This window comes from Wyeomyia smithii, chromosome 1 (assembly GCF_029784165.1).
Source record: "Wyeomyia smithii strain HCP4-BCI-WySm-NY-G18 chromosome 1, ASM2978416v1, whole genome shotgun sequence".
NCBI classification, from domain to species: Eukaryota; Metazoa; Arthropoda; class Insecta; order Diptera; family Culicidae; genus Wyeomyia; species Wyeomyia smithii.
In genome coordinates this window covers 15,778,495-15,793,095 of record NC_073694.1, presented here as the reverse complement: position 1 = coordinate 15,793,095, position 14,601 = coordinate 15,778,495, and the positions used below count along the sequence as shown (strand labels likewise).

The window sequence follows — 14,601 nt, the reverse complement described above, 5'->3', positions numbered from 1 at the left end:
TTACTTTGGCCCAAAAATCTGTAAAATACAGATTAATCTGTATATGTCGCATCCCTGGTTGCAGCGGGTGTCAGCATTGATAGTAGCAGAGCCAGCTGATGCAGGAGCAGCGGATACCAATGGCAGTGGATAGCGGCACCGGCTGTGACAACGGATAGTGGCAGCAGTTGAAGCGGGTATCAGCGTCGATAGTAGCAAGGCCAGCTGATACAGCGGGACACTTCCTTTAGTGAAATGCTGTCTTTGTGCGATAGCGGGCACTCGGGCAGTAGTGAATGCATCCAATGAAAAGTTGCCTCATTTGGACAACATACCAACGTTCTGGAAAGCTGGCGTTCAACATACATGAGCCGTCTAGTTTTGAGTGTCAAAACAGCTTTCCACTGTGTTATCTATCACAAGGAAAACCTTATTCGCACTGTCAGTAATAACGCAAAAAAGTGATCGGCACCTTATCCGATATTGAGTTAAACAACAAATTGTCATTTTCAGGATTTATTAAATACCTAATTGAAATTCATTTAAGGCCGCTGTTAAAAATAAAAAATAGTCCGAGAAAAACTAATTGAAAAGTTGATATTTTCTCTTAAATTAATTTACGCCTTCAAGTGTTTCAACAGTTATAAATTTGAAACTCCATGTCTCAGAACGTACTGAATTATCTTTTCCTTTGGTAATAAGCACAACACCCGAACAGCTTTTATAATCTGCGTAAAACTAAGTAATCGCATAATCAAACCCAAACATTTTCAAGCTTAATGTGATAAGCAACTATATTATTGAAAATAGTCAATCCTTGTTCGAACGCAAATATCAACTGATCTGATTGGTCGTTATATGATTGCTTTCCCAAGCCAGAATTATAGACCTGGTAATTTGAAATGTACTATTTGTCGAAGCGCATTGTCCCGGCTTCGAGTGGGAATAGGAAAACGATCGCACAGCGACCATCTGAGCGTGGGAGAAAAACTTCATGCCTTGAAAAAGGCGGATTGGATCCCTGCCGTCCGGTCAACTGTGCCTTTCAAGTGGACTGTATAAACTTCAGCAGTTGCCCATCGGTGGCAATTCTCCTACTGGCTCTCCGTTGCTCGGCAAGAATGTTGAGAGAAAAAAACTTTAGCTACAACTCTCCATAATTTAACTTTATTCACCGGATATCAAAATAAAACTGAATGCCTAAAGCTAGAATCGTACGCCTTAAAAAAATTCAAACACATCCCTTCTACTGCTGCTATAAAGAATGGTTACGTGAGCATGCGCAAGGTGTTTTCTCCTTCCTGTTGGCTTCTGGTACGCTGCTGGTAGGGTGGAAGGGTGTGCGTGCTCGATGCAGTATACTGTTGTGAACGAAAAGCCCTGATGAATGGTGACCAATCCTGAACAAGGATGATGAAATTCCTTTGCGGTATGTCGTAACCTGAGTATTGAATGCTAGGGACGCTTGCTGCTAGAATGTTCCGGACGCGTATTAGAAGCTAACGCGTGATGATGAAATGTCATTGCGCATTGCATCTTTCCGCTGTATGCGCAGACACTATTTGGCCTATATAAGAGCCGTATTATTCAAATTTTCGTCAAATTTTCAGTGTGAAAACAGTTTTCAACTGTGTTATCTGAAAAATGCCTCAATCTCCTCCCTTGCGGTAGCTTTAGATGCGATCAACATTATATCCTATATGAACCTGAACAAGAGTAAGATTTAATATTTTCTCGTTTTGCGCTGAAATGTTATTTGTTAGTAAAATGTTATTTTAATCTGCATGCACTGTTGAAACTTCTCTTTCGCACAGAATTTTGAACATATTCAATACAAGTAATGCAACAAGCAACCTTATGTAGTTCTACGTTAACTTTGCGGTCGTGGCTTTTCATACAACCCTTGTGATTTTTTATTTCATGGAAACTCTTTACATTTTTACTAATATTTTGGTTTCTCTTCATACTTGAAAAAACCCTTTAATTTGACAGTAAGTAATCTTAGCTAGGTTGAATATACAACTCATGTTGCAACCAGCTTCTCTTCATACAATGTTTGTCTATGTCCGATGAGAACATTCTTCATGCATCTTACTTAGTTTACTTTAGACCTGTAACAGGACTGAGATTAAATTTTAATTAAATTTCTTGAATGTTTTTAATTTAAAAACCATTAATTATATAAACCATTCATCACTGACGTTAAAAACTCAACAATCCACAAACAAATAAATATATTTAGATAAAAAGGCGAAGTTTTCATTTCAAATATTTTTTTATTAGATTCTTGAAATAATTGGTGCTTAGTTGTAAACTCATTTTAAACATGTTTTAATCATATGAGTCACTCTGATCATAACTTACATCTTTCCACTGAAAATCCCCAGAGTTGACCTTTGATCAGCATTTTTATACACTCAACTCGCAGAACGTCAAGGTAAGTTATCATTCATAAGTTACGTTAACTTCTTGGAGGTAGCAAAATCTGGCCAATGTCTAGGCTTTTATATAAAATTTTTAAGAATTTGTATGAACTTAAAACTACGAAGTGACAGGGCGTTTAAATAACTGAAATTGAGGCTACGAGAAAACCATCGAAATGAATTTCTCATGTAGTTTATGGACAATCCATAAACCAACTGCATAACGTAAAAGTAGAGAAGTGTAGAACTAAAGGAAAAAGATGATAATTATCATAGTTTTAAAAAAAAACAACACAAAATCGCACGCTAGCCTGGGGGCTAATGCGGTTTCGATCAACTAGATTAGTTGAGAGAATTCGTTATCGATATTGTTTTCGGCAGATTTTGCATGTTGTAGGATAAGTACAACGATACACCGTGCCCCAGTGCTGAGTCGAGAAAATTTCCAGCTCGAAAAGTTCCTGATCAGGAATCGAGCCCGATATCACAACCGTGTGGGAGAGCTAGCCGACCGACATCGCTAACCACTGAACCACGGGGACCACAACATCATAGTTTTCATAATTATAATAATTAGAGCGGTTTTGAACCTGGGGTGCGCAAAATCCTTTAGTAATTCGATTTTTATTCATACTGTACTCCTAAACATACTGAGACCCGCATATGTACTTTATAAATTCACCTTCCGTAGACCTGCAGGAAAATCCCCATAGCTGACAACGCTGCACTGCATTGCCCACTAGTTATTACACCCATACATCCAAAAACGCACCGCAGCGCAAGCGCAACTGGATAAAACATTCTACCGTATTCCGCCGTCGATTTGGTGGCCATACAAGTGAGTGCTTCTTCTCTCGCTCGCTGGCGCTCTAGAAAACAGCGGCCTTTACATCGACGGAAGCTTTCGCACTTCCATCCAAAGAGCGATAGAAGCTCTTGGTTGGCGGATGATAAAACAGAATTAACAGTTATAATACACACTTACTTATCTTTGCGCTGAGCTGAAGACTGACGACGAGTTGGCGGGTGGTGGCGTATAGCTCGGTCTTGTTCTCGCTCAAGTGGGTTGCGCTTACGCGCTACCAGTCAGTCAGTCTTGGACGGGAATCCATCGTGGTGGTCGGCGTGGCGCGATAAAATTAGCGATTAGTTTTTCGTACTTGAAATTGAGTTTTGATTTACTAGTAATCTATGATTAACAACGTTGACTTGCGCCGTACCTGTCTCAGATGATGCAACCTACGGGTAAAAGTTCTTATTAATCGTAGCAACCGGACTGTGTCGACGCGGTCAACAAACAACAACAGGGTCACTCACCTGGTTTGTTTGGCGTGATCTGTACCGGTTTAGATTCGTTCCGTCCATAATCATCTGAAAATAAAATCGTCTTAGGGTAGTTTCATACCCGTGAGGAGGGAAAATTGGCAAGTGATCGCTAGTGAATCAGAAGGTTTTAATCAACCACGCGAAGGTCCAGTGCAAAAATCCTGCAAGGCTGGCCATATTTTCCATTGGAAATTTTGCTGTTGGAAAGTGTTATTGAAGGCAATGCCGACAACAGGCCCTTTTGAAGAAGCAGGTGGTTGGTCTGTTGTTCTTTTGTTTTCAGTTCTATTCTGCTGTTGTGTTTAGTGCTCGGCAATTACGGCGTGCGTGTTGGTGTGATTATTTTTACCTAACGGTGTTGTTTGTATCGAGGTTTTGTTTCTATGTTTCTGGTGTTGAGTGAAAATAATAATATAAAAAAAAACATCGTGGTCGTGTGCGCTAATGTTGCGTAAGCAGCGGGTAATTAAGGAAGGAAGAAAAATTGGCGCACGTTTAGGTTTTTTTGTGATTTTTTTCTGGTCCGGTGCTGGCGAGCATCGCGGATAAGGTAATTCAGATTATTTTTGTCATAGCATTCATGCGTAACACACAAGATAGACTACCTTGATAAGAATATATGCGGTGTCTGTTGATTTGATGTTGATTTTATTTTTTAATTTTGAAGGTCTTTTTATCATTGAACGTAAACTTCGTTTAATTCTCATGAGATATAAATTGGCTTTCGAAGCAAAAGCTTTGCTCAAAAATTCTACCATTCTGCTTAAAATTTTCCAACCTTCCTATCAGCTAGAGTCAGAGCCGGATTTAAGGGGGGGGGGGGCAGGGGTCCCGGGCCCCCACATTTTTGGGGCCCCCACAAAACGAGAAAAAGTTCTTTTCGCTATCAAAAATGAGATTCAATCAAAAGTTCAATTTATAGCAAGAAAGAGCGCCAATATCACAACTAGGGTAGGGACCGGCTGGAGCAGTAGCGCCTATTTTAATCAGTCGAAGAAAACAGGCCTCAAACTCCTGCATTTTGATCAATATCGACAATTTCAATGATGGAAACGAAAACTTTGATTGTCTAGCTGTCTTACGAATATAAGAAATACCGTTAATCACAAATCTCTGAACAATTGCAATTGAAATAAATCGACCTATATTGCAGCCATTCAGGAGCCACTTCGTGTGCTGAAAAAAAACGCCTGGAAAACAGAATGGAAACTGCTTAAAATAGGTTCGGGGTGATTGGAATAGTGTCCCTCGATTGGTAACTTTGATTGATGATTGTTAAAGTTTGCTAACTTAGTTTTACAATCTGAAAACAAGTTCTGACATAGAAAACGATAGAGAACAGATTGATATACTACTGTTCGAGTTTCACCCAATACATTTCGAGTATTTCGTCTGAATACACAGGCGGTTCCTAAAGCTGCTTAGAATATGTTCCCTACCCTACATCCATAAGAGTTCACCTTCGATTCTCTTGGAATGACACACATTAACACATCATTCGAATCGAACCAGCGCGCATGGGAGGTTAAGCGGAGAAAGAACATAATCTAGAAGTTGTTTTAATGCATTGCTGTTGATTCCAAATAAAAATAAGTTTACTTGTCCGTGCGCAGATTTTATTGACCTGCAGATGTGTGTAGTTTTTTCCTAGTTTCTGTAGATTACTGCCAGGGTCGCCTTATATTTGAGCAGTCTTTTTCAAATTGTGTGCAAATTTTTACCTGTGGATCACAATTTTTCAAATTGCGGTAGAATTTTTTTAGATATCAAGAAAAAAATTTCAGATTTCAGATCTGGCTGTAAACAGTAAGCAAGCACCACATTTATTATTACATTTGTTCAAAATATGCGATCGCCACAAAACCCCGCGTGTATATCAAAGTGGAGCTCAAAAAAAAAAAAAGATTACACGAAAAAAAAAATCATAAACTCGTTAGTGCGTTCAAAAATCATTTTATTTGAACCTAATACCCCGTTCACACTACACTGCATATTACCTGATATCGGGCCATTCGTGCTGTCGAGGCCATAGCACCATGTCATATCCATGTCACCTGATATCACCTGATATTCCATACAATCGAGCTGTCATTGGTAACCACCTCGGCTACTGGTATCGCGGATATCATGTTAGAAAACCAATAAAAACCAGATTTGCCGCAGTTGGCAACACGGCCAAAAGACATTTGACGCAACCCTACAAATTTCGAAATTCGCGTTGCATGCGAAATAGAAAGAAGGAAATATTTTTACTCTTGTCATCTCGCACATTTTGACAATTGCTTATGAGAGTTCGCGTTGGTGCGAGCCAACTAGCTGAAATCTCTATCCTAATCACATTGCAATTACATTACATCTTGTTGTCTTGTTTTTGTCTTGACCTGTTTTTGTTTTCTTCTCTTTTCAATTACTAAAGTAAATGTCAAACCATATCATCTGACTGTAGAGTGAACACCCGAAGTGATATCCGATATCATCTGGCGATATCAGGTGATATGCGGCGCATTCTAAACAAGGCGTAACTGGAGGAAGGTCTTTTTCGAAGATGAAGATGATTGAAAATAGGTTGCGTACGACTATGAACTCAGCATTGTTGAGTTGAGAGTTCGTTATTCTGAAAGAGTTGAATGTTGATTATTTAATTAATAAATTCTTTGAAAAAAAAATCTAACAAATTTTTGGTAACTTTTGAATACGATTTAATCGTACGATAAAAAAACGGTTTTGTTTGCTCAAAAAAAATATACTAGAAACAGTTGTTCTCTTTAAATCGTATTTTAATGTTTGCTTCCAAGAAACGTGTTTAACATTATTGTTTTTTTTTTTTTAATTCAAATAAAACCTTTAAACCCGCTGTATAGATCGTTCTTTGTCACCAATTCTCAATCCGTTTTTGTTCTTGAGAAATTACAATTCTAATGCACCATATCTGGTCAAATTTCGAATCAGTAAATATTAACTTTGAATCGTTTTTTTTTGGTTTTTTTTTTCAAAGATTCTGAATGAAGAGTTTGAAATTTCACTCAAGGATATTACATTCAAGGAGTTTAAATGAAATCATTGCAGGCTCTCATGAATCTGATTTTAGACGCGTCAGATTTAAATGTTCAAATATTTTAGATCTTGGGAATTTGGATTTTATAGAAAACTTGTAAAATTTGAGATTCCTAAAGCCAAAATTTTCCGCTTTAGGAATTTTACAAGTTTTCTCGTAATTACTCACTTTTACTATTGGAACCATTTTCATCACCTTTTTATGATTCTGTGTACGAAAAGCAAGTTTGTTTGATTCCTTTTTATCTTGGTCGTGTGATTAAGTCGTTGTATCCCTATGTAACTTTTTTGTGAAAGATTTTTGCCTATACATACTTTGTGAATTGAATTGATTTTGAATTGTAGAACACATTTTGTTTAACTTTTGAAACGCTTTAAATTTTGTAGTTTTAATTTTTTTTTTCAATACACCAAGTCAACTTCATAACAGTTATGAAAACTTTTATTTTTGATTTATTGTGCAAATGTTTGTCATTCGTAATTTTCTGATGTGTTAAAAATCTCTTCACCAGATTTGTTGATTTTTTTTCTACGATTTATTTCGTTTTTTCTCGGATTCACGTTTTTTTTGAGTTTTGAATCCGTAAATTTTTATTTTCGTATTTTGATTTTAAATATAGAAACTGCAGATTTAAAGAATCCAGGTTTAACTGTTGTTTGAAGGTTTAAGGATTTGAGATTCAAGTGCTTTAGATTCACAATTACAGAAACGATGATTTCTAACTAAAGGATTGCAAATTTCAAGATTCTAGTTTCAGTGAGTTTCAATGTAATGTAAAAAAATTTTTGTGTTGAGGATTTGAAACTAAAGCATTTCTGATTCGAAGACTTTTGAAATGAACTAAGGGACTTTATTTTGCAGATATTCAATTTCAGGATTCCAGATTAATACCCTTGAATCTGTGCTTGAAATCTTGAACTTGAACTTAAAGATTTTAAATTTGAGTTGACAGATTATCAATTTGAAGATTTCAGATTTGTGGTTTTTGATATAAGGATTCTAGGCTTTAGGATTTTAGATTGAAGGGGTTTGCATTTAAGAATTGTGGTATTCTTGTATTTCAAATATCAAATTAAAAATTTTCAAATTGATTTGTATAATTTTATTTAGGTATCATTTTTGTGTTATTTTGTATTTTATTAAAATTTTCTTAGATTTATTGTGTAATTTTTTTAAACCGATTTTGCGCAATTCTCGCGTAATTTTTAATTTTTTTGTGTTTCACCTCTATATTATTTTTGTGTCATTTTTTTAATCTTTTGTAAATTATTGTTGTGCTGTTTTAAGCATTTTTTGTGCCATTTTGTGTATTTTTCTTCATTGGCACTCATTCTATTTTTGTGATTTTTATATCATCTTTTAAGTTAGATTTGTGCCATTTTTGTTTCATTTCTTTAAATAATTCATTCATTTTCGTGTGTTTTTTTTTTTTGAGAATTATGTTTGTATCGTTGTTTTGCAAGGGTGGCGAAAACCTGTAAAAACCTGAAAAAATCAGGGAATTCATTTTTCGATCAGGGAAATCAGGGAATATCAAGGAAAACTGAAAAATAATCAGGGAAATTGATTTTTTAAACATAAAAGGCTGATTCGGTACCGCTACCATTTGGTTTTTTATCTGATCGAATATTTTTTCACTGGGATTTCAGAGTTGCATTAAGCTACGTTGCACTTTTTTGTGCCGAATGCTGACAAATATCAGGTTTCTCTGATATGTTTTATTTCATGGAATATCAGGGAAAATAAGGGAATTTTATTTTGAAAAGTTTGATGTCGTTTACCAAATAATTTTGAGCTTTTTGTTGTACCATTTCGAGTCATTTTGAGACATTTTTATGTCAGGTATGTGACATTTTTGTCTGCATTATTTTTCTAATTTTCACGATTTTTCGTGTAATATCTGGGTTATTTTGAAGTCTTCATCGTCTCATTTTCGAATCAATTTGAATATAGTCTTAGTGTAATTTTGACTTGATTTTTTATGTTTATATTGTTATTTAATGTCATTGTTCGTAACATTTTCTTATTATTTCTGTTATTGTTGTGCAGTTATTGTGTTACATTTATGTCATTTCTCATTCTGAATCATTGTTGTGGCATTTTAAGTCTTTTCGTTTTATTTTCATGTGCAATTTTTGTGCCATTTTTTAATATTATATTTTGCCACCTTTTGTGAAATGCTTGTGTTATTTTTAAGTTTTTTTTCGTCTCATCTTTATTATTTTCCTTGTGTTCTTTCGTTCTGTTTGATATTTGAATTTTTTTTGTGTCATTTCTATGCCAGCTTCAGTGAATTTTTTATATTATATTGAAATATTATGTTTTTGAATCAATTTATATCATGCTTCATTGTTGTATTGTTTTCCATCCTTTTTTGAATAATTTTTTATTTATTATTTAACTTTTTTGTTTTCATTCTTGATTTTCGCGTAATTTTTTAGTCATTATTTTACCATTTTGATTCAGTTTTGCGCCCGTTTTGAGCTGTTTGGTAATTTATTTTCTTTTTTGACTTTTTATTTAAAAGACTAATACAATTTCATTTTCATTTTATGTCACTCCCCCTTCAAAAATGTTGAAAATTGGAAGAGGAAGAAAAACAAGTTCAGGTTTGGTAATATTATTGACTTTTCGACAGCTATATGCTTAGTATATGCTTAATTTAGCGACAAACAAGTCCAGTGACAGTGAAAGTGTCATCAAAAGGCAAGCCAAATGATTAATAATGATAATAACGTGATATTTTTCAACACACTTTTGCTTGCAAGTTACAAACGTTATAACTTGCACACAATTTTTTATGAAAGCTATTCCATTTTTTTCTTCTCAGTGTTATTCATTTTTTGGATTTTTTGCCCTCCCCTTAGCTAACTTTGACAACCGTGGACATTAAAACCATTCAAAAATTGTATCAGCCTAATTGCGATGTAAGCCGGTTTTGTCTCATTTTTGAATCAATCTTTATCATTTGTCGTATTTTTTGTGTATTTTTGATTCTTTTTTTTAGTGTTTTGTCTTGTCTTGTGCGAGAGCGGACGGTCGTTCTACATTTATGAGCGAAAGCCTACGCACAATAACAAAGTGAATCAAATGAAAGTGTTGACCGTGCTATTTTGAGTGATTTTGTGTGCCCTTTTTAAGCAGTTTTGGCTTTTTATATACCCCTATTTTTGATTTTGGAACGTACTATTTTTGTATCAGTTTTGTGTGACGTTGAATCAACTTTCATTATTCTCGAGTGTTTTTTTGTGTGTATTTTTTGTATATTTTTTGTGTTGTTATCGTGTAGTTTTGATTTAGTTTTGTGTTAGTTTTGTATAATTTTTGCATCAATTTTATTCAGTTTATTTTCAATTTTTGGGCTCTTGCATCATTTTTGTGTCAATTATTTTTGTGCATTTTTGATATTGTTTCGGATCATTTTTGAATTCTTTTTTGGGTTGTTTTTTTTTGCGTCATTTTTGTGTCAGTTTGCCTCCCCAGCTGGTCTCGGGGTACGATGCTGGCCCAACAAGCCAGTTGTCGTGGGTTCGAGTCTCGGCTCGGGAGAGACTGTTAATGTCACTAGGATCGTAGCGCTAGCCCCGCAATTGTCTTGTACACTTAACAGTTGGTTGCGAAGTCTGTTTATAATTAACAGAAGGTCGAGTTCCGAATCGGAATGTAGCACCAAGGCTTTGCTTTTTTTATATTTTGATTTTTTTTTATTTTCTATTTTCCTTTAATTTATTTTAAAAAAATTTTTAGGTTTCTTTCTCTTATTTATTTAATTAATCACGCATTTTTCGCATGGGTGGCAACACTTTATCAGAAAGCCCTTTCTCTCCTCATGCTTGTCATTCTCCCCAGTATGTTTTTTTCCTGTTGGGTACATTTTCCACTGCGACCAGTTATTTGATCTATTGTGGCCTCAGTATATGAAAGGAGAGGAGAAAAAATTCACCGCGCACATCCCTTCCAGTATGTGCCTGCGTGGAACAAATGCTTTCACCACACTGCTTCTTTCTCCACTCCAAGGTTTCTCAATCAGCTTACAGAGAGACAAACACACTTCCAGCTTACCCCACATCTGATAGAAACGAGAGGGGTGAATCACTCTACAGAGAAAACGCAGAAGTACACAACAGTGTCCACTTGTGAGTAGTCCGGAAGGTGAAAAAAAACCTACCGGGCAAAAATGTAGTCCTCGTGTAGCTACACTGCGAAAGCGAATTCCACCAGAGTAAACTCGACCGGCACGAGCAACGCAGTCTATTTTTTTTTTCTCCCAATCTCTTTTCCTCTTCTGTCATGCTCAAGAAATCAACTGTGAAACGCATCGCAGATAGCTCTGCAGTGTAATTACTGTGCGTGATGTCCACACGTGTTAGAAAGTACGCCATAGTTCATTGTCTCGCAAGAGAGAGATTTCAGAATTTACCGCAGTGCTTTCAGGCTGCTCAGCAGATAAAAATCGTTTGTCGCTCTCTTCTAGCATGAGCGTTGATTTGCTCTTTAGTTTGAGAGCAGTTGTTTTCGCAGTGCAAGATGTTCTCCTGCACTTTAGAGGTTTTCTGAGGAAGAAGACAAGCATGCCTCTTCTCTTCTCAAGCGTATTTTATGGACGTTTTCTTGCGACGTTTCAACTCTAGATAAGTCATATTTGAAATAAAAAAAAAATTCCTACTAAGGAGAATTTAAAATGATATATAATCGAGTCCAATCTATATATGAGTACAGTGACGTTTCGATTATACCACGATAAAAATAAATTCGCGTCATATATTTGAAACATATTTGTTTCATGTTATTTGCATGTGTATATGGTAATGTAGGTTCATATGTGCGTAAATGTCGAATGTTTGGTATAATTGAAAAATAAGTCCAGCAGAAATCATCAAAGTATATTTTTTTTGTTCTAAAAACTGGAGTGGTTGTGTAAATCTATTTTAACAGGTAACAAGTTCGAATGAGAAAGGCTGGACCTCACCGCTAGGTGGAATAATTTAGGTTTTTTTTCAATAGTTTTTCTTGACTTTTTTATGTCAATTCAATTTAAACTCCATGTTATTATTGTATTATATTTCAATTATTCGTTATCACTTCTTAGTTATTTTTGTACAATTTGTTTGTGTTATTTTTGTTTCCGTTCTCAGCCTTTTTCGCGTTTATGACTTTTGTATATTTTTGTGGCCTTTTTTGTATTTTCAATTTCTGTTTTTTGTGTCCTTTTTAATTCGTTATTATGTCATTCTGGGGACATTTTTGAGTCAATTTTGTGTCAATTTTGCGTTGTTTCCAATTGTTTTAACGCATTTTTTGTTGTTTTTATGAAAAAACAAAGAAAAATAGAACGCTCAAACGATTTAATTATATTTTCAGTCACTCCACAATCGAAATATGTCTATCCTCACGAAACTGAACATTAGGCGAAGTTATCTAAAATTGTAATAATGTTCCATTTTGCGGTGCTCAATTTTGAGTCAGTCCATGTTTTAGCTATTTTTGTTATTTATGCACAACAATGTATAAGGACTGAATAAACTAACTTATTTTTAGGCTATTATTTTTGTAATGAATTTTAACTTAATGATCTTAAATGCCATAGAAATTTAGGTTCTGGATTCCTAATTTTAGATTTTGAATTTCAGATCTTATATGTTTGAACTGTGAAATTTTAATTACGTTTCTAAATCGTAAAGTTTCGTTCTTGTTTATCAAATAAGTCATGCTGAGCTGAGAATTTTTGTTTCTATTTTCGAATTTTTAAAGAATTTTTTCGTTCAAGTTTTGGATTTATCACTTTGAATCTTTGCAGTTTATTAGTTTTGAATTTTTGATCTTTAAAAAAAATTGCTGTTATATATTTTAAAATTTTGAATTTCAACAAGTTTGAAAAGTGTTTCACCGTGAATTTCGAATATTTGTCTCAACCTTAGAAGGTTTGATTCGAGGGTTTACTTTTAGGAATTCTAGAATTACCGGATTTAGATTCAAGATTAAGGAATTTAGTCATAGAGATTTGGATTCAAGAATTTGAATTTCGGTTATATGGATCTGAGATCCGAAGATTCTAGATTTAATTTAAACTTAAGGATTTGAGGATGCCTTGTTTAGAGTTTTTGAATATAAGAATGTTACATTCTAGGATTCTTGATTTTAGTATGTGAAATTCAAGGGTTTTACTTTTCCAGTACATTTGCCTATTTTAGGTTTGAGAGTATCTAATGTGGTAATCGCGCAACCCTGGGAATGCGAGAAGAACCCTGCGAACGCAGCAGCAACTGTTGGCAACCTTGAGCGACAGAAACTGTCATTATAGATAAAACATCCGATAGCCCGATCCGAAAATGTATAACCACTTTTATACTGAAAAATAAAACGTGAAAATCTTTGATACCAAGAAAGACAAATGTAACTACACTATAATTTATACTTTTCTTTCATTCACAAAATAAAAATAATATTTGCTCTAGCTTTGAGCTGTTGATATAATAATCTTTCAATCGAACATTATCTAATACAAGCAGTTTAGAATTTGGAATTCCCGATAAAATAGTTTTAGAGTTATAAATTTAAAGCTTGACTGTTTTAGGTTGATTAGCGAATTCTCGGACCTGACAGTTACTGAATCAAGGATTAGAGATTTAAAATTTTGGATTAAATAAGAATTTGGATTTTGGATTTGGGGATTTCTCATTTTAGCAAGATTTGAGGAATCAATATCAACATACCTAAACCAGTGAAAACATTTAGGTTTACGTAAATTTGCGTTGTTTTTACGTATTCGCTTGGTAATATTTTCTTTGTGTGTAGCTCTCCCTCCTATCTTTCAATTGTTATTTTCAGATTTTTTGTTTCGTGCTTTTTTTCTTCCATTTTTTATCACTAAACGACGAAGACGGAAGAACACTACCGGAAACACAAAACACGAGCAGAGATGCCAGATGTTGTTGAGGAGCATCTAAAACTACGCAAAGAACCGAAAACTGCTTGAAATCTAGAATAAATCCAGCTGTAACTTGAAAAAATTTCGCTTGCGACAGTTCGCACGATCCGTTCCGTTGACAGTGGCAGATGGTCCGTGTAATCTAGTCTTGATTCTTCTCTCACGGTTTCGATTCATGTCAACATTAACACGCTCAATTTGAATTACTGTTCCTGACAAAAAAACCCTGAAAAATTAAAGTATTGCAAACTGCTTCATTCGGGCTGAGAGCTGTGTTCAGCAAATATCTTTAAAAAAGTGACCTTAGTGACTTTTGGAAAATAGTAACCAAGTCACTAAAAAGTAACCCGCTTCGAGACTTGGTCTACGAATTTTAGCCTGAATAATTTCATATTTGTCAAGTGTAAATTTTATAGATGAAGAAAAAAAAGTATAAATTTTCAGATCCTGATATCAGATTCTGGGATTTTGGATTAAGATTTAGATTTTTGAATAGAACTCAAGCTGTCTGATTATATGATTTCTAAAAATATATCAAACTCCCTTCCACAGATGCCCTACAGCAATGGGGCCACACTGCGCTTCCTGCTGCCGGGTCCGTTCCGCCACCAGGATTGCAATCTGACCCGGCTGTCGCAGCAGATCGCGGATTCGGTGTACCACGACGAGGCAGACGATCAGCTCGGGTCCATCACTCCGCTCGCTTACCGCCCGATGGAGGCCATTAGCAGCAGCGCTAACGGCGGAAGTACTGCCATCGATTGCAACGGAAATGGTGAGCGGTACAACAACAACAACGGATCCAACGGTTTAGGGTAAGTTTCGTGACATCTGTCGTGGCCTATCAAATTGCATATAAAATTAGAGTTGGATTGAATTCAACACTTTTT

At 35.2% G+C, this 14,601-nt stretch overlaps 1 protein-coding gene across 1 annotated transcript in view; it reads left to right on the top strand.

Annotated features, from left to right (window-relative positions):
- LOC129718984 (protein MAK16 homolog) overlaps window positions 1–14,400 on the top strand; it is a 72,726-nt gene extending 58,326 nt beyond the window's left edge. Inside the window, exon 4 of the mRNA XM_055670283.1 lies at window positions 14,264–14,400. The gene's annotated coding sequence lies outside the window, so the exon portion shown is untranslated. The remainder of the gene's footprint in view (window positions 1–14,263) is intronic.
- Window positions 14,401–14,601: the final 201 nt, after the last annotated feature.